The sequence below is a fragment of the Dipodomys spectabilis genome, unplaced genomic scaffold (assembly GCF_019054845.1).
Source record: "Dipodomys spectabilis isolate Male_0828 unplaced genomic scaffold, ASM1905484v1 ptg000355l, whole genome shotgun sequence".
NCBI classification, from domain to species: Eukaryota; Metazoa; Chordata; class Mammalia; order Rodentia; family Heteromyidae; genus Dipodomys; species Dipodomys spectabilis.
The window spans coordinates 311,796-332,688 of NW_024871032.1; the positions used below are offsets into that span (position 1 = coordinate 311,796).

At 38.1% G+C, this 20,893-nt stretch overlaps 1 pseudogene; it reads left to right on the plus strand.

The window, feature by feature from the left end:
• Nucleotides 1-14,941: 14,941 nt before the first annotated feature.
• Nucleotides 14,942-20,057, plus strand: LOC122095505 (annotated as a pseudogene).
• The last annotated feature ends 836 nt before the right edge of the window (nt 20,058-20,893 follow it).

A 20,893-nucleotide genomic window follows, 5' to 3' on the forward strand; every position in this document is an offset into this window, starting at 1 on the left:
AAAGGGAATCCAAATAGGGAAATGAGAAATAAACCTCTCCCTCTTTGCAGAGGACATGATCTTTTATTTAAAGAATCCCATAGACTCCACTCCCAAATTACTCAAGCTGATTCAAAACTTTGGCAAAGTATCAGGTTATAAAATTAACCCCCAAAAATCAATGGCTTTTCTGTATGCCAACAATGAGGAAAGTGTGGCTGAAATTAGCAAAGCAATTCCATTTTTAATATCCCCACAAAAAATAAAATACGTAGGACTTAACTTAAGCAAAGAAGTGAAGGACCTCTATGATGAAAACTTTAAAATCTTGAAAAAGGAAATCAACACAGAACCTAAAAAATGACAAAACCTCCCATGCTCCTGGATTGAAAAGATTAACATCGTGAAAATGGCAATACTTCCCAAGGCTATCTACAAATTCAACGCAATTCCTATCAAAATTCCACCCTCATTCTTCAAGGAAATAGAAGAGGTAATCCAAAAATTCATATGTAACAATAAAAGACCCCGAATAGCAAAACGCTCCTCAACGGAAAGAACACTGCTGGAGGAATATCAATACCAAATTTCAGTCTCTACTATAAAACCATAGTAATCAAAACAGCTTGGTATTGGCATAAGAACAGACCTCAGGACCAATGGAATAGAATTGAAAACCCAGAAATGAACCTACAGACCTATAGCCATCTAATCTTCGATAAGGGAGCTAAAACAGTAGAATGGAAGAAAGACAGCCTCTTCAGTAAATGGTGCTGGCAAAATTGGTTAACTACATGTCGAAAACTAAAGCTAGATCCTTATATATCACCCTGCACCAGAATCAACTCCAAATTGATCAAAGACCTTGAACTTAAAGCAGACACTCTGAAAACCTTAGAGGATGGAATTTGAGAAACCTTAGGTCTCCTTGGCTCAGGCCGAAATTTTCTGAATAGAGACCCAGAAACACAACAAATCAAAGAAAGGTTGGACAAATGGGATTGCATGAAGTTGCAGAGCTTCTGCATGGCAAATGACATAGCTAGCAAGATCAATAGAAAGCCCACAGATTGGGGGAAGATCTTTACTAACCATACAATGGACAAGGGTCTCATATCTAAAATATACTTGGAACTCAAACAATTAAACCCCCCAGCAACAAATCCTCAAAGAAACTACTGCTCAATAAATAAGTGGGTGAAAGACTTAAAGAGAAACTTCTCTGAAGAAGAAAGAAGTATAGCCAATAGGCACATGAAAAAATGTTCAACATCCCTAGCCATAAAAGAAATGCAAATCAAAACAACATTGAGATATCAACTCACTCCAGTTAGAAAGGCAAAAATCGAGAACTCTAACAACAACAGATGCTGGAGGGGATGTGGACAGAAGGGAACCTTACTTCATTGTTGGTGGGAATGTAAACTTGTTCTACCACTTTGGAAAGCAGTATGGCGCTTCCTCAAAAGACTTCACATAGAACTCCCCTATGACCCAGCAATCCCACTTTTGGGCATTTACCCAAATGTTTACAAACAAGACCACACTAAAGCTACCAGCACAACTATGTTTATTGCAGCATTATTTACCATAGCTAAGATATGGAACCAACCCAGATGCCCCTCAGTAGAGGAATGGATCAAGAAAATGTTGTATATATACACAATGGAATTCTATGCCTCCATGAAAAAGAATGACATTGCCCCATTTTTTAGGAATTGGAAAAAATTATATTAAGTGAAGTAATCCAGGCCCAAAGAAACATAGGTCCCATGGTTTCCCTTATTTGCAATATCTAGTATATATATGAGTCAAGCGGAAAAGGCCAGATAATGTGATGTCAGGAAAATGAACCCTTAGATATGTATTTTAATGCTTTTTTCTTTCATGCACCTGTTTCTAACGCATTTATAAGATTATCTCTTTGTTGCTTTGTATGTCCCTCCCCCACAGTATAACCCCTGCTTTCACTATATTGGATGTCAGTATAACTTGTGGAGGAGATGGGGAAAAACCAGTTGTTTAAGGATACAGGTGGACCTGTTGCAACAATGAGAAGTACAATTTGTCATGTCCAAAACGAGCTTTACAACGTCGGTGCGGGGGGAGAGGGGAAGGGGTGGGGAAATGAGAAGGTTTGGGATTGGGGGAGGTGAGGAGGGAGGCTGGGAAGGGATGTGAAGGGTAAACAAAGGAGGAGGTTGCAATGCTTGGTAAGAAATGTACGCATTATTCTGCCCATGTAATTGTAACCCCTCTGTACAGTATGTTCACAAATAAAATAAAATTAAATTAAAAAAAAAGAAAAAGAAAAATCTATCCCTTTGTGTGGGTTTGCTCCTGAGAGGACCTAGCACCACAAAGCTCTTCCATTTTCAAAAAATACATAGCCACATTTCTGTCAAACCAACTACAGTTTAGCAGAATAAGTTCAAAATAATGATTCCATCATAAAATTGATTAAGTCAATCAATATAAGGTTACAGGCCTGCCTGGTATCATTCCCCATTGCACCTTTCACAGGAAAAAAAATGTAGAGGTTTGGTTGTCACTGAGATGCTTGTTAAATTTGCTACAAATTTAACAAGTACCATGCTCACAGGGAAACACAAAAATATCAATTATGTAATGATACTATTAAATGGACTTTATATTACAATCCCATGACAGAGCAATGGCTGTGGCATGCTCACAATGTGTGCTGGGATCAGGGTTATGTGTGTGTGTATAGAAAGGTGTATCTTTAGACATGTAGAGAAATCACACCCAAAGGCCTTCTCTGTGGAAGTGCTGTAAATTATCATCCTGATTTTTTATCTTAACTCAGTATTGAAGGAAATGATTGAGATAGAAAAGATGGTTTATATTTTATTATATCTGCCAGGTACTGGATTTAGGGAAGTAGGGATAGGTGACTGATGAAGCAGATAAAATGTCTTATTCTAATGTTGGACCATGTGGAAGTAAACATAGAAACCAAACAAGAGCTTCTACCCTAAGGGAATCACAATTTCCTATAGTTAAGCTTGTTATTTTAGATGACAGTAAGTAGTGTGGAAAAAATGAAGACAGTGTGAGCAGAGAGACAGAAATTGGGGTTATAGAAGGGTCTAGGGACAAGGTAGTAGGAGGTAAGGGAAGATTTCTCTGGGACGATTGCTTAAGTGCTGTGGAGGAAAATTGGTATATAACAGAGTACTGCTACCTGTTCCAAGGGCAGGTGATCACAGAGGTTTTGAAAAGTTAAAAATATTTGTTATAGGAGGGTGCCAGCGGCTCAGACCTGTATTCTAAGCTGCTCAGGAAGCTGCGATCTGAGGATCACAGTTCAAAGTGAGCCTAGGTAGGCAAATCCAAGAGACTCTTATCTCCAATTAACCCACAAGAAGTCAGAAGTGGAGCTGTGGTTCAAGTGGGAGATCACCAGCCTTGAGAGAAGAATCCAAGCAAGAGTGCAAGGCTCTGAGTTCAAGTCTCAAAGCTAGCAAAAAAAGTTGTCATAAATTCAAAATGCCAAAATACATGGCTTATGAATATAAGCATCAAAGATACGTCCATTAACTTTGATAGATGAAACCCATTGTTACACAGTCCAGGAATATACTCCTGGTTCCATAGGTCCAGTCTGAGCATATATTTTCTTCTTTTTTATGTTTTTTACTGTAAAAATAGAATACAGCGGGACAGTTACATGATTAAGGTAATGAATACATTTCCTTTCCAACATTGTTTCCTCCTCCTTTGTTTTTCCTCTACCATACCTTCCCTCCCCACCTCCCCAGCTCCTTCCTTCCCCCTCATAAGTTGAGTACACATTTTCTTTAGCTTTATAGAAGAGGAAAAAGCAGTGGCAGGAGAGAAATGCATATTTTTTTGTTTTTGTTGTTTTGTTTTTTGTTCTACTCTTAGGGCTTGAACTCGGCCTGGATGCTCTCCTTTAGCTTTTTTAGTCAAGCTAGCACTCTACCACTTGTGCCACAGCTCCACTTTGGGCTTTTCAGGGGTACCTAATTGGAGATAAATATCACTGACTTTCCTGCCGTGGCTGGCTTTGAATCAGGATCTTCAGGTCTCAGCCTGCTGAGTAGCTAGGATTACAGGTGTGAGACACCAGCATCCAACAACAAATGTATAATTTTAAAGTACCAGTCACACACGTGTTCATGTGGTGAGAGGTGGAAGGCAGTACTCATAGAGAGCCAGGCAGTTCATCATCTCAGGTTTTCTCAGCTGGAACCTGGATACAGTAAGTCATTGGTCTGGTAGGTGGATATAAAGTGGAATCTGAGATGCCAAGCTTTTATACTGCTTTTGGTTAATCTCTGAGCCCAAATGATAGTGCCACTCAGACAAAGGGCCTTCGGACCTGTTACATTATTATGCTCAAAATGGCACAAAATATTAAGATTGGGGAACTCCAGGTTTCTTTTTGGTAGACGAAGAAGTGAGACAAGTATTTGACTTGATAAGGTTTTGGATAATCGACAATGGTTATTAGAGAATCTCAGAAATTGGACTTTATTTTAAGCAAAATGCAAATCCTACAAACAGAATATGGGTTATGCTTTCAAAATTGATTATTACATAAAAATAGATTGGAAAGTAATTGGACATATCTCCCAATTGAAGCTTTCAGAGTTTGCAGTGTGTGCTAAATTATCTAGACCAGTGGAAAATTGCTTCATAATGCTGGGTCCATATATAGTCTAAAAGTCTGAAACAATAGGACAGAGTAAAAAAATAATCACTGCCCTTTCTAAGACCTAAAATTACAGCAGAGGAAATAAAAACAAAGCTATGGAACCCATAGCAAATGCTATAGAATTCAAAGTGAAATAGAAATCCAGGTAGGGAATTATAAATGCATCCTATCTCACAGAAGTGGCACAGAGAGGAGTACACTGCATTAAGGCACAAGCACCAAATTCTGATTTGAACCCCCGGTCTGCCATTTAACCCGCCTCATAGAATTGAACAATTTACTTTGCATCCATTTCTTTCTGGAAAATTTGTAGTTATACCGACCCCAAAGCCTAATGTAACTATCACACAGGTTAATAATACATGGAAAAATAACTAGAATAGCACCTAGTATAAAAAGGATAATTAAGTAATAAGATTTCACAGTCTTTGTGATAACTTGATAGACTTGAAGTCATTAAAAATACATTAAGATGGACAGGTTCTGGTTCTCACACCTGTAATCCTAGCTATTCACTTTTTTTCAATTGATTCCGACTTATCCTGCTTGATTTTCTTCTTGTGTAAGTTTTGACAGATATTTTGGAAGAAATTGGTCTATTACATTTAGATTATCAAATTTGTGGCATAGGATTGTTCACAATATTCCTATATTCCTTTGTTATCTTTATTATCCTTTAACATCATTGAAATCATCAGAGATCTCTTTTATTTCTCATATTGTTAATATATCTTATCCTCATCTTAAGTAGTATCTTACTGATTTTCTTGATCTTTTCAAAGAATTACTTTTGAATTTATCGTTGCAGGTTTCGGTGTTTGGATTTTCTACAAGTTTCATTTATTTTTTCTGGGTGGTGGTAGTGGTATTAGAGATTGAACTCAGGAATTTTTCTAGTTAACTAAAATAGAAACTTGGTTTAATAACTTGAGATCTACCTCCTACTGTATGCATTCAGTGCTAGAAGTTTCTTTCAAAGCACTACTTCTGATGCATTTCACAGTTTGAGATATATTTGTTCGTTTCTTTGTTTAGGTGACACTGGAGTTTGACTCAGGCCCTCACATTTGCTAGTCAGGTGTCATACTGCTGATCCATATCTCCAGTCTTTTTAGCATTGGTTATATACTTCTGAGATGTGTCTCACCCCCTTCCCATATGGATTTTCATCATAGCTGAGATGACTGGTGTATACCATCTTCATTCCATTAAATGAAGTTTTGAAGACTTTTGTTTTCCACCCCGGCTGGCCTGGAACATCAATCTGCCTACTCTCAGCCTTTCACATAGCTAAGACAACAGATATGTACCCTGGACACCTAGCTGTGTTTAATCTTTAAGTATCTTTCTATTATTAATTTATATTATGGATTTCAAGTTTAATTCTATTTGGTCCAAGAACAGGTATTATATTATTTCTATTGTTTTCATTTATCTTCTGACCTGGAATTTTCTCTGTCTCAATGAAAGCTCATGTGTGACCTTTTTTTTTTCATGTGTGAACTTGAATACAATCCCTTCTAATGTAGATGTCAATTATATTTATCTGACTGATGAAGAATAATTTCATGGGTTCAGAATTCCAGGTTAGTGATTTTTGTTTTTAGTAGAGTTTAAGTATTTCACTTCATATTCTTACTTGTTTGGCTTCTAAAAAAGAAATTCTTGTCTTTGTTCGTCCATAGAAAAATATATTATAACCCCTCTGTACAGTATTTACACAATAAATAAAGTAAAAGAAAGGAAAAACATATTAGATAATGTATATCATGATTGGACTCTCTTACATGTATAAATTGATTATATATTTTAAATTATAGCTGCACATATTATATACGTATATAATATAAAATTATAAATCTTGAGCCCCTTCTAATAATCAAAAACTTTCCTTTAGCAGTATTCTTTTTTATTTTTTATATTTTTATGCTCCCCTCCCCCCATAGCAGTATTCTTTTAGTTTGTTTTTCTGTGTGCCAGAATTGAGACTTGAACTCGGGGCCTTGGATTCTCTCTCTATTTATTTGAGATTTGAGGCTAGTATGCTACCACTTGAGACATACCTCTGGCTATTTGCTGGTTAATTGGAGATAAGATTTTCTGGTATTTTTCTGCCCAGTCTGACTTCTTTGACCTGCCATCCTAGGATCTCAGCCTCTTGAGTAGCTATAATTACAGGTATGAACCACTAGCAGTGTTACAATGTAGAAAATAGAAGCAGGTCCAGGGCATGTATATGGTCAGTAGTCAGCTGACTAACTTTGAGAATTCCATTTTCAGAGTTTAGGAATGCTTCCCATTTTCTTATTCTTATATTGAGTTATCAGTTCTTTCTTTCATAAATGCACTTTAAGCAGATTTTGCAAGATTAAGCTTCATTTTTAAGATTCATATAGCTTATAAGTAGTGTAATGACTTTGTCATCAGGGAAAATAAGGTATTTCAGACTCATTGTCATAGGAACCTCGTAATCCTCTAGAAAGTTCTGCTCTCATGGGGTCAAGGAAGGGTTCCCTCTGATTGTCATAGACATCAGGAAAGTGTCCACGGACTTGTCATCACCTGTCATTGTACTACAGTTCTGCAAGATGCTTAGACCTTTTGGCTATTTTTAATTTATAACCATGAACTATTACAGCATACCACATATAACTGTTTGTGTGAGGATTTTTCTTCTTTTGGGGGCCTTTATTGTTGTTTGTAGAATTCATTCTGGTAACTTGCTGTTTCCAGAGTTTCTCCTGAAAGTGTAGCTCATACCTGACATTAATTTGGGGAAAGTTCTGTCATTATTATTTCAAATACTTTTTCTATTTCTTTTCCTTTACTCCTTATGATATTCCCATCATCCATATGTAGCGTCTTTTGCAGTTATCCCATATTCCTTTGGTGTCTTTTTTTCATTCTTTGAAATGAAAAGGTATTTTACTATTTTAGGTTATACTATAAATCCTTTGTAAAATGATAATTTTTTATTAATATATTTTATAAAAAATAGTTCGTACTTTCATACAATATAATTGACTATATTTTCATTCTTCCATATTTTCAGTTTTGAATTGTCTTGTTTGTGAAATCCTCTCTCAGAAGTTTTTTCTAGGTGAGTTCTATATTCTCAGATCCTTTTATTTTTTTCCTGTCCAGAGACTAACCTTAAATCATTTTCAACTTACTTAGACACTCATTAACCTGTGTGTCTAACAATTATGTTGCTTTCATCAATTTTAAGTGTATATATATAAATCAGAAAGAGAACCAAAATATTCTGGCAATCTATGTGATGAATTCCTCTTCATTAACAAATGATTAAACAATTAAACAACTTTACTCAATGTTTCTACTAAAAATGTGCCATGAAAATTATTGCTACAGTACAATGACTATCAGTAAATAAAGTATTCAATATGTGATTATAAGAGACTTCTGTAAAATCAAACTAAATGAATTCCAACTCACATTCTCCTTAGTTAATCTCAAAATAGTCCTAGCCACTCTAGAAAGTATGACAGACCTGAAGTGGAACAGACTAGAAGGCGAAGAAATGAATACAAGAACCCACAGCTATCTGATAAAATGTATGGTGGGAAAACACAGCCTCTTCAACAAATGGTGCTGGGAAAACCAAATGTCCATATATATGACCTCTCTCACACCTTAAATTAATATCAATTCAGAGTGGATCAAAAACCTCAATATAAGAATTGAAACTTTACTACAGGAAAGAGTAAACATTAGAATGTATTGACATAGGCAGAAACTCCCTAAATATAACTCCAGGAACTTAGAAAATAGAAAAGAGACTTGGCAAATAGGATTGTATCAAGCTAAAAAGCTTCTGCACAGCAAAGGACATGGTTACTAACCTAAAAATACAACCTGTAGAAGACCTCTAGCCAAAAAAGAAATGCAAATCAAAACAGAATCAAGATTCCATCTCATTCTAGACATAATGGCCATCATCAAGAATACAAACAGCAACAAATGCTGGCAAGAATGGAGTAGGAGGGGAGAAGGAACCTTAATTGTTGGTGGGAATATAAATTAGTACAACTTTGAACAATAGTTTAACAAAAAGAATACTAAGGAGCTGAAACATGAGTGAGAGGGATGGGAAATAAGCAGAAGTGAGTAGACAAATAGAGGGATGAATGGTGGGCAAATATAGTCATAATAGTCAATGTGCAGATGTGGAAATGGAACTCAGACATATTAGAAAATAGGCAAGGAAATGGATAGGTGGAGGAGAGAACGATGGAAGCAGTAACTGATCAAAATGCACTGTACATGTAAAGGGACTCATTTAGTTGAAACTCCTTTGTACAACTATCTAAAAATAATTAAAAAGGGAAGAAAGCATGCCAAATGACACAGGAGATATTGGGTTAAAAAATATACTAGTTCTATCCATTTGAATTTATATGTCTCAAAATGTATCAAAATTTTTGACTGGGTGACCACAGCTTTTTCCTCTTCCAGGATCTTGAAGGGCTCCCAAGAGGATAAGCTTAACCTTCATTAGATTCGTACAAACCTATCTCTGCAGATTTAAGTCACTTGACCCTCAAAATTATCTCTTAGCTTAGTGTTTTCAGAAGCCTGGGCAGCTCTGGAAAAATGTTTAGTGAGTTAATGAAAGTGGTCAAATTTTAATCAATACAATGAGCGGGAAGTCCATCAGAGGTGTGGTAAAAACAATGTACAGAAGGGGATTTTTAATACACTAAATCAAACAGTATTATAGTGTAAATGGTGTGTTAAGTCCTGTGGGTTCTAAAACAGAATTCCTGGCTTCCTCTTCTAAAATATCATCTGACCTTTCCCATGACTCAGTTTCCTCATCTGGAAAATAAAATAGTATATATACTTCTAGTGACTTTTCGTGTGCTACTATAGGTATTAGTTAACACAATCATTTTTGTGAGAAGTAAAATTATTAATACCTGTAAAGCTTAAAATTTCATGCCAAGTGTTTTATTGTGTGTGTGTGTGTGTGTGTGTGTGTGTGTGTGTGTGTGTGTGTGTGTGTGCGGTAAAATGGGGCTTGTTCACATGCTTGCTTGGTTTTTACTCAAGGATGGTGCTCTGCCACTTGAGCCATATCTTGGCTTCCAAGAGCTTCAATATAGAGTAAATATTTTAAAGGGTAACTATCTTTATTTTTCAAACAGAACATTCCTTCCTTGTCACAAATATTTTAAGGAAAACAAAAATAAACTATAATTCCTAAAATTAAAATGAAATTGATACTTGGAGTGAATTAAGTGATTCATAAACTAAAGATAAAAAACTTGATAAGAGCTGGTGTATGGATGAAGTGGTAGAATGCCACCCTGAGTTCAAACCTCAGTCAAACAAAAAAATGAGTTAATTTTACATTGAACACGGTGGCATATTTATAATCCTAGCTATTCTGGAGGTGGAGATAGGGAAGATTGCATTTTTTAATTGTGAAAGTACCGTATAGAGAGGTTACAATTACATGAGCAAGGTAATGAGTACATTTCTTATCAAGCATTGTTGCCTCCTTCTTTGTTCCCATCCCTTCCCCCACATGCGCCCTCCGTCCCACACTAAAGTTGTAAAGTTCGTTTTTCGACATAACGTCTTGTACATCTCATTGTTGTAATGGATCCACATGTATACCTATTTAAACAATTTGTTTATTCCCTTCCCCTCCACAAATTATACCAACATCAAATACAGTGAAAACAGTGGTTATACTGTGGGGGAGGGACATACAAAGCAAGAAAGAAATCATCTTATAAATATGTTAGAAAAAATCACAAGAAAGGGGCTGGGAAAGTGGCTCAGTGGTAGATCACTTGCTTGCATGCATGAGGCCCTGGGTTCTATTCCCCAGCACCACATAAGCGAAAAGAAAAAAGCCAGAAACGGTGCTGTGGCTCAAGTGATAGAGCACTAACCCTGAGCTGAAGAGCTGAGGGACAGTGCCCAGGCCCAGAATTCAGGCCCCACAACAGGACCCCACCCCCCCAAAAAAAGAAAGAATCACAAGAAAGAAAAAAAAACATTTGAGTCCTTATCTTAGGGTTCATTTTGTCTAACATCAATTTATCTGACCGTTTTTGCTTGTCTCAGACATATACTGGTTATTGCAAATAAGGGAAACCATGGGACCTATGTTTCTTTGGGTCTGACTTACTTCACTTAATATAATTTGTACCAACCTTTCCATTTCTTAACAAATGGGGCAAGGACATTCTTTCTGATGGAAGCAGAGAATTTCATTGTGTATATATAGCACATTTTCTTGATCCATTCATCTATGAAGGGGCAGCTGAGTTGGTTCCATATCTTAGCTATGGTAAATAATGCTGCAATAAACGTAGTCGTGATGGTAGCTTTAGTGTGGCCTTGTTTGTGATCATTTGGGTAAATGCCCAAAAGTGGTATTGCTGGGTCATAGGGGAGCTCTATATGGAGTCTTCTGAGGAACCTCCATACTACTTTCCAAAGTAGCTGATATGGAATAATAAAATACCCCGAATAGCAAACACGATCCTTAACAGAAAGAATAGTGCTGGAGGAATATCAATACCAAATTTCAAACTTTACTACCAAGCCATAGTAATGATACCAGCTTGGTACTGGCACAAGAACAGACTTCAGGACTAATGGGATAGAATTGAGAACCCAGAAATGACCTATAGCCATCTAATCTTCGATAAGGGAGCTAAAAAAATAGAATGGAGGAAAGACAGCCTCTTCAGTAAATGGTGCTGGCAAAATTCGTTAATCACTTATAGAAAACTAAAGCTAGATCCTTATATATCACCCTGTACCAGAATCAACTCCAAATGGATCAAAGATCTGGGTGTCAAAGCAGACACCCTGAAAACATTACAAGATAAAAAAGGAGAAAGCCTAGGCCTCCTTGGCACAGGCAGAAATTTTTGTAAAAGAGATCCAGAAACACAGCAAATCAAAGAAAGGTTGGACAAATGGGAGTGCATGAAATTGCAGAGTTTCTGCAAGACAAAGGTCATAGCTGGCAAGATCAATAGGAAGTCCACTGATTGGGAGAACATCTTCACTAGCCATACAACGGACAAGTGTCTCATATCTACAATATACCTGGAATTCAATTAAATCCCCCAACAACAAATCCTCAAAGAAACAACTGCCCAATAAATAAGTGGGCTAAAGAATTAAAGAGAAATTTCTCGGAAGAGGAAAGAAGGATGGCCAATGAAGAAATAAATGCTCAACCTCCCTAGCCATAAAAGAAATGCAAATCAAAACAACATAGAGATTCCACCTCACCCCAGTTAGATTGACTATAATTAAGAACTCTATTAACAACAGATGCTGAATGGGATGTGGACAGAAGGGAACCTTACTGCATTGTTGGTGGGAGTGTAAACTTGTTCAACCACTTTGGAAAGTAGTATAGAATATTGCATTTTGAAGCCAGCTTGGGTAAAATGTGAGTTTCCAGATCAACCAACAAGCAGGGATAATGGTACACATTATAATTTGATCTATGAAGGATGAGTATGTAGAGGATTGTGATCCGAGGCTGATCCCTGGCAACAACAGAAATGGATACCTAAACCTAACATGCTCAACGTTATCTTTTGCAAAATGTGGAAGAGAAGCCCTTTAAGGCATGTGTGTGTGTGTGGTCTATCTGAATGTCAAGGGTTGAAGTGTTGAAGTAGCATGGAAAATAAAAACATGGACCTCTTCTTGTAGAACTGAGCAGCATAACGTAACTTCTTCTATGAACTCAGGAATGCAGCTCAGCTGAATCCCAGCTTCGAGATATTGTAATAACAGACTTCATCAATTTGTCCTTCTATTGGAAAAAAGATACTAAAAGAAATATTAGTGCTTAAGCCTCAAACACCTCTCTTTCTCATCCACTTCAGACTTTACATGATGGAGAATGATCAAGTTTTCCTAGGGGGAAAATGCTCACCAATATGGGGCAGGATTTATCAGGCAAGTGCTGACTAATATCTGAGAAAGCAAGATTGGAATAAAGGGGATATTTGGGGGTTTTCTCTTGGGTGGTATTTTTTGTTTGGTTTCGTTGGGTTTTTGCTAATCCTGGGGAATGAACTCAGGGCTAGGGTCCTGTACTTGAACATTTCTGCTCAAGGCTAGTACTTTACCACGTAAGCCACAGCCCTATTTCTGGCTTTCTTTGGTGGTTAATTGGAGATAAATTTCTCAGGAAGTTTTCTTCCTGGCCTTTCAACTGCAATCCTCAGATCTCATCCTCAGCTAAGATAACATGTGTGAGCCACCAGCAACCAGCTGGAATACTTGGATTTTCTTGCTCTTTTTTATCCTGTGGGGCAAGCCAGACAAAATGTAACATTTTCTTTTATCAAATAAGAAACAGAAACTTTTAAATCCAACTGTATGTGATCTGTTAGAATGAAGAGTTTTAAATTTTATAAAAACTTCATATTTTCATGTGCTAATGCACAGAATCTTCAAAATCCAGAAAATATTGGTTCTGATTATTATTATTATTTTATGGTCTCAAAAAGAAATTGAAGCATTCCTAAATGGTCATGTTATTCTTTCCCATACTCTCTTTTAAAAGGTCTTTGATGTGCCTCTAAATGTTACTGGTTTCTGCAAGATAAAAGAAATTCCCTATTACCACTTGAAATGTAATGCTCTCCGTTAGAGTTTATGAGAAATTTCTAACTTCCACATAAATTATCACTTCAGTTAACTCTATTAATGTAAATTGTGTCTCTCTTAGGAGCCACAGATTTGCTAAACATTAGTCAAAGAAATAATAGAAGCCATTCTTATAGGAAATGATCAGTTAAAACAATACTTTTGTTTATGAGTATGTGTGTTGTGATTTGGAGTTTTTTCATAGAAGTAGTGGGGATGGAGCACAGGATCTTGTGCACACTTCACAAGAACACTACCACTGAGCTGCATTCCTAGCCCCTTGTGTGCGGTTTTGAAATCATGATGTCACAAGCCTGTAATAGAAATCAGTATAGCAATTCTGGGATTTGCCATGCATTTATGGAAACGTTGAGGAAAGATGAATTTTTAAATGTTCCTGGATGTGGTTTTCATATCCTAACATTAGGGAAACATTGATAAAGAACAAAAAATTAGTAGGTTTCTTGAGTGCTGAGAACAACCATTATCATTTGGGATTTTTTTTTTTTGTTCTTTTGTGCTAGTACTGGGGCTTGAGCTCAAGTCCCTTAGCCCTTTTTACACAAGGCTGGCTCTCTACCATGTGAGTCACAGCTACAATTCTAGTTTTTTTTTTTTGTATATAATTGGAGATAAAAGTCCTGACTGGATTAGCTGCAAATTGTAATCCTCAGGTCACAGGCTCCTGAGTAGCAAGGATTACAAGCATGAGTCACTCATGTTGAGCTGTCATTTTGGTTTTTATCAGCCCATGAAACACATCTTTAATACTAATTTTCATGTTTTGACATTTTAAATTGTGGTGAATTATAAATAACCACATTTCCAATATATAAGTGTTTAAGGTACATTGCTCATATTCATAGTGTTGTGCAACCATAACCAGTATTTAAATTTTTTATTGCTTCAAACAGAAACTGTAGAGCACATGGGCAGCAAAGATGGCGCTGGGAGAGAGTAGAGTGGGCAGAGCCCAATTGACCTTCCGATCAGTGCCTAACCAGTCCGTGAAGGCCGAGGTACATGATAGGGTATGACCTTGACAGTGATTGGTTCTTCTTCCTCCCTTGCCATGCCACCCGCCCTTTTTGTCTTTAAAAAGGGCTGCTCTCTGTTAATAAATGAGTTTTCTACCTGCTGGATTTGGCTCCCCCCTGTGTCTGATTGTCTCCAGGGCTGAGGGAGGCTGGGGAACAGGTGAGCTCCGCACTTACCTTTCCTCAGACCCCGCCCGTCTTTCGTGGGACGGACGAAGACCCAACAGAAACTGTATCGTCATTAATCGATAAATTGTCACTCATCTCTTCCTCCCTCTAACTATGGACAATCTCTAATCTGCTATCAGTTTCTGTTGTATATTCTAGATATTTCTTATAAGTACAATCCTACATGAGCTATGCTTTTGTGTCTGGTTTGAAATACTTAGTTTTATAATGTTTTTCAAGGTTGGTGCAGTCCATGTTACAGCATGTACAGAGTGTCATTTATTTCTTGTGGCACATTAATTTCCACACTATGAGATGCCATATTTTGTTTATTCATTCATCTATAAATGAACATTAGGAAGGTTTCTATCCAGTATTTATAAATAGGGCTATAATGAAAACTGGCATCCATGTAAGTTCTATTGTCCATTGTTTGTTTGTATCTTTACAAATAGAATTGTTGAATCATATTGTAATTCTATGTTAGACTCTTTGAAGATTCACCAACCTGTTTTCTATGTGGTTGTAACATTCTACATTCTCATTAGCTTAGCTGTGCCAAAAGAGTTCAACTCCTCCTCTTTTCTCCTAGTCCTTGGGCTTGAACTCAGGGTCTGGGCACTCTTCCTGAGCTTCTTTTGCTCTACCACTTTAGCAACAGCATCAGTTCCAGCTCTTTCAGTTTATGTGGTACTGAGGAATTGAACCCAGGGCTTCATGCATGCTAGGCAAGCACTCTACAACTAAGCCACATTCCCAGCCCATTTTCTGTATTTTTTTAAAAGTCACAATCATTGTAGAAGGCATGAAGCAGTATCTTCCTGTGATTTTGATGGCATTTTCCTAGCAACATTGGGGTTGCTTAGTGGTGATTTATCTCTCTGCTTTGAAGAAATGTTTGTTCAAGTTCCACAACTATTTTAAAGTGAATTTCCTTTTGTGTTACTTGATTAAGGAGTTCTTCATATATTCTCTGAGGTTAAAATCTATAATATATAGTTATTTTCTCACATTATTTAGGTTTTCTTTTAGCTTTCTTGGTAATGAAACTTGGTCTGTTTAAGAATAGTATCTAATTTTTTTCTTTGGATAAAAAGGGATACAAAAGTTCTTAAAATAATAATAACAGCCATAATTAAAAATGCCATGGTTTTTTCTCTCAGAGGATCATTGTTCTTGGTGTATAATAGATTAATTAACCTCTTTTCTCATGTGTGTAAATGAAAGCTGCTTTTAGTTAGGATCTCTAGAGTTTTTCAGAGGTTAAAAAATGATAAAATTTGAGAAAACTAAGTATTTATTTCACTTATAGAACAACTTTCTCTCCTCAACCTGAGTAATTATTTATACTATACTATTGGAGTTAGCTAATATTAATTAGAGGAAGGACTTTTGTATCAAAGGAAGGGATTGCATAAGTTGTGGGAATACAAGATGTATTGAGGAATACTTACAGGCTTCTGATATATTTTAGAAAAAAAATTAAATTTAAGAGTATCTTCATCAGGCTGGGAAGTTGGCTCAGGGGTAGAGTGCTTGCCTGGCATGCCTGAGGCCCTGTGTTCAATTCCTCAGCATCACATAAGCAAAAAGAAAAATGCCAGAATTGGCTCTGTGGCTCAAGTGGTAGAATGCTAGCCTTGAGCTGAAGAGCTGAGGTACAGTGCCCAGGCCGAGTTCAGGCCCCACAACCAGACCCCCCCCAAAAAACAAGGAGTATCTTCATCATAGGATCTACAGAAGTTAAATGAGTCGTGAACAAAGTTGAAATTTGTCCAAACGCACAGAGTACAGAGATGAGACCAAAGTGGGTAGGTACTATCTGGATCTCCTCCCTGTGAAATATCCTCCACATATTAATGGGATAAATGGAACTTTTCCCAAGCACACACAATTCATACACTCAGGATAGAAGCGATTCCATTCAACTATAGGCTTTGGAGGAATTTAACATTCAAAAATAATTTCAAGAGATTCTTGATTATAGTTGACAAAAAGGATTATATTGACCTTTCAGTCGCAAAGCTTTATTCCTATTAGAAAATCTTCAAAAAATGATTTTGTGACTTTGGAGAAAATAATTAACTATAAAGTTTCATAAATTATATTAGGAAAATAAGTTCATAAAATGAAGAGTTGATGTGGAGTTATGAAAGACTTCATACTATTATTCAAAGTCTCTTGGAATCAAAATCTCTTCTCTGTAAGAAAATAGAAATGTATCTAGTATTAGAATCATGGATACCTAAAACATTGAGTCATCCCAAAATTCATTGTATCCCTGAAAAGTACATAGAGTTCTAGTATTTTAATGGCACTCTCATGTGGAACCCAACTATTTGTCTTGGCATTTAAAACTGGGCAAGTGTTTTCCAGGGAATGAACCTTTAAAATATTCTTTTCTAAATAAAACAAAGGAAAAAATCCTTCTTAAATAATTCTTTAAAAGGATTCATCAGCTGCAGAGATCTGACCTTATGGGTATCCGGGATGTGCAGGTACAGCAATGCCCTTGTGGAAGGGCTCTGGGAAAGTGGGGCCACACTGAGCTCCTGGCTAGAATATGCTGCCAACTACAGGCAGAGCCCTGTGCAGTCAGGTGACCTATTGAAGTCCTCATTTATTTATTTGTCATTGAAGGCAACTTTAAGATAGTGGTGCAGGCCCTGAAATCAGTAGGTATGGCTGCTCTGCAGATGCACTGCCCCTCATTCAGGGAAGACAGCTTGAGCCCTGGGTAGCTCCTGCAGGTGTTAAGCCTAGCCAGGACAGGTTAGCTGTGCAAGCTGGAAGTGGCCCACAATGTGCGGCTACATGCTGGCATGTGCAGCAGTTGTTAGACCAGGTGGGATTCCCTCATCTGACTTCACTCATCCTCCCCATCAAGGCCTTTGACACACCCTTCACTTCTGTCCCAACTTCTAAGCATGAAGACTGCCTCCTTGGCTCCATCTCCTGAGAGCTCAGTCACATGACTTACCTGATAGAGCTGAGTGTGGCCCTCTCCATGCTGACAAGGAAGATCCAGATTCTCAGAGTCTCAGAGACTGAAAGGAAGAGGGATGGGTCAAGCACTCTGGTCCTTGGCTTCACAGGCTGTAGGGGCACTGAGTGATAGGTAGAAGAACAGCTTATTCACAAAGCCCCAAGCTCAATGCTCTCTGGAGCTGCACATAAGAGAGCACAAAAGAGAAATAAAGAAGTTAGAGGACCAGGATTGATCCAGAATAGTGAGGGACCTCAGGGGAATGCTTCTAGTTAGAAAGAGACAATGTGTAAGGTAGACATCAAAACCAGGCTTGCAATCCCAACACTCAGAAGCCTGAGGAAGAAGGAAAGTGAGTTCAAGTCCAGCCTGGATAACATAGGGAGACTGCCTCAAAAAACAAGGTCTGGGGGTTGAAGGTGTAGCTCAAATATTAGAGTACCAGCCAGTGAGCAAAAGCATCAGATACTGAGTTTGAATGGTGTCTTTGTCTTCAAAATAAGTAAAGAAAGAGAGACAGAGAGACAGAGGAAGAAAGAAAGAAAGAAAGAAAGAAAGAAAGAAAGAAAGAAAGAAAGAAAGAAAGAAAGAAAGAAAGAAAGAAAGAAAGAAAGAAAGAAAGAAAGAAAGAAAGAAAGAAAGAAAGAAAGAAAGAAAGAAAGAAAGAAAGAAAGAAAGAAAGAAAGAAAGAAAGAAAGAAAGAAAGAAAGAAAGAAAGAAAGAAAGAAAGAAAGAAAGAAAGAAAGAAAGAAGAAAGAAAGAAAGAAAGAAAGATAAGGGCTAAAATGTGCCTTGATGCTACGTGTTTGACTAGCACATGAAAAACCCTGGCTGTAATTCCTAGCATAGATAGGAGGAAGAGTGGGGGAAAGCAAGAAGAGCAGGACAGAGAGGGAAAGCGGGAGGGGGAAGGGAGAGGGAGAGGTCTCTGTGAAAAGAACATGCTAACTAATGGGTCTAGAATGTTGCTTTATAAGGCATAGCTAACTATAGTGACTCCTGTAGTTGTCTATTGTGGTGCAAAAAAAGTTCCCAACACTGTGTGACTGGCATTATCTCAGGTCAGGTATAGAAATCTGGCTCAGCTGGGTGACATGAGGTTGTTGTCAGCTGACGGTGGGACTGCAGTATCACCCTGGCCTTCCTGAGCAGATATTAACCCAAGATCATTCATGGGAATTGGGGGAATGCCTGGCCTCCTCCACAAGCAGGATTCTCATAAGGCCTTAGCTAATAGTTTCACCCATTTGCAGCTATGATATCAAGAGGGGCATGCACAAACAGACAGTGAGGGACTCAGTCAGAGACAGGGTCCAGCTGCCCCTTTGCTGATGCTTGCTGCCAACACTATCTAAATCAGAATTATTGGATTGTGGATATGGTGCCTCAGTTGGGGATGTCTGGCTTTCCCTTCCTGGCTCTACAGTAATGGATTCTTCTATTGTTAGAATAATGGCTCTTTTTTCTTACTAATGCCTCATTTCCCCTGTAGCAAGCTCTCAGAGTGGATGTTTTCTCCAAGATCATGTACATAACTCCTTTCATATGAAAATGGTTGTTGATAAAATCTGCCATTTAGGTGAGATGAAGACAAAGGTTTCATTGGTTCAGGTTAATTCTGAACCACACAGCAAGCCCAGCAGCTGTAGACTGTGTGAAAGCAAGGGAGCCAGGCTGCATCCCAGTGAACCATATTTATGGACACAGACATTTGCATTTCATGTAGCACCATGTGTCAAAACTATTTTCACAGACTCCATGCAGTCAGGTAAGAACAAGACTTGCCCTGCAAGTCTTTGTTCTCTGTGACAGACAAGCAGATGGATTGCTCACATCCATTGTTGCTCACATGGAACTCCTCTGATTTGTGCTGATTACTCCATGTTCTACAGCCCCTTCAGGACATGATTGAGAATGCTGGACCTGGCCAATTGTGCTCTGAACCATGTGGACATGAACTTCTTGGCAGACTGTATCCATGCTGCCCAGCTGGATGTGTTGCACCTCAGTAGACACAATCTGCTTCATTTATATCCCTCTACTTTCCTCAAGCTGCGGCAACAGGTTGTCCAGATAGTGCGGGTGTGGATCCCAGTGGAGTGTGCTATTACCCATAGCTATGTGGTCATGATGATACTGGGCCTGTGTTCCTGCCACTATCTCTAGGAGCTCAAGTTCCTTGCTAATCTGCTGTCAGCCTGCACCCTCAACTGCCTCTTCTCTGCACTGTGTAAACTCCCTGAACTTCATTACATGGAGTTCCTGGTGCCTAAGGAATGTTACCTGGAGAGTACCAGGATGGCTGGCATGTCCACATAAGATCAGTAGAAATATGCTTGATTGCAGAAGAGCTGCATGCCGTGCTACTATGGGCCAAGCAGGAAGACATCCCCACCTCCCACCACTCTTCAGGAGTTTTCACCCAATAGTTAATGAGACCAGCAATGAGCTTTGTGCTTTCTTTCTTCAAGCTTTCAAAACTGCTTTAGAAAACTTTCCCAGAACACTAAAACAAGTAGAGTAGGCCCTTGAATTGTGCTAAGGAAATGTCTTGCATTTCAACCAGCCCTGTTGCCCAGAGATCAATCCCTATATCAGATCCTAAGCCTGAGATGTAAGCAACTGTAGTTTCAATGAAAAACCTTTGTTAGAGAAAGCTGTAGATAAACATGACAGACAATGTAGGAAGAAAACATGCCTTCTAAATGTGACATCGGAGGCCCTGGGGTTCAAGTCTTTTTCCTTTTTTGTGCCAGTCCTGGGGCTTGAACTCAGGGCCTTTGCACTGCCCCTGAACTTATTTTACTCAAGGCTAGCACTGTACCACTTGAGCCACAGCACCACTTCTGGTGTTTTCTGCTTATGTGTTGCTGAGGAATCGAACCCATGAATTCATGCATGCTAGGGAAGCATTCTATCACTGAGACATATTCCGAGCCTCCTGGGATTCAATTATAGGACTAGGTGAAGCTGTTTCAGCAGAGGTCCAGGCATTGTGGTAGAGTGTTCAATTGGACCTAGGGCAGCATGTATTGGAAGCAGTAACAAGGAAAAATCAGATCACTTGTCACAGAATACAAATAAAAGGTAATGGGTACATTTCTTATCAAGCATTGTTGCCTCCCACTTTGTTTCCTCTTACCATCCCTAATAAGAAATGTACTCATTACCTTGCTCATGTACTCATGTAATTGTAACTTCTCTGTAAGGTATTTTCACAAATGTGTGTGTGTGTGTGTGTGTGTGTGTGTGTGTGTGTATGAATACAAATAAAAGAGATCTCATAGAAAAACAAACAAGAGAAAAAGACTGAAAATGAAAAGTAAAATGGAAAGGGAACCCGACTTTTGGGCCTAGCAG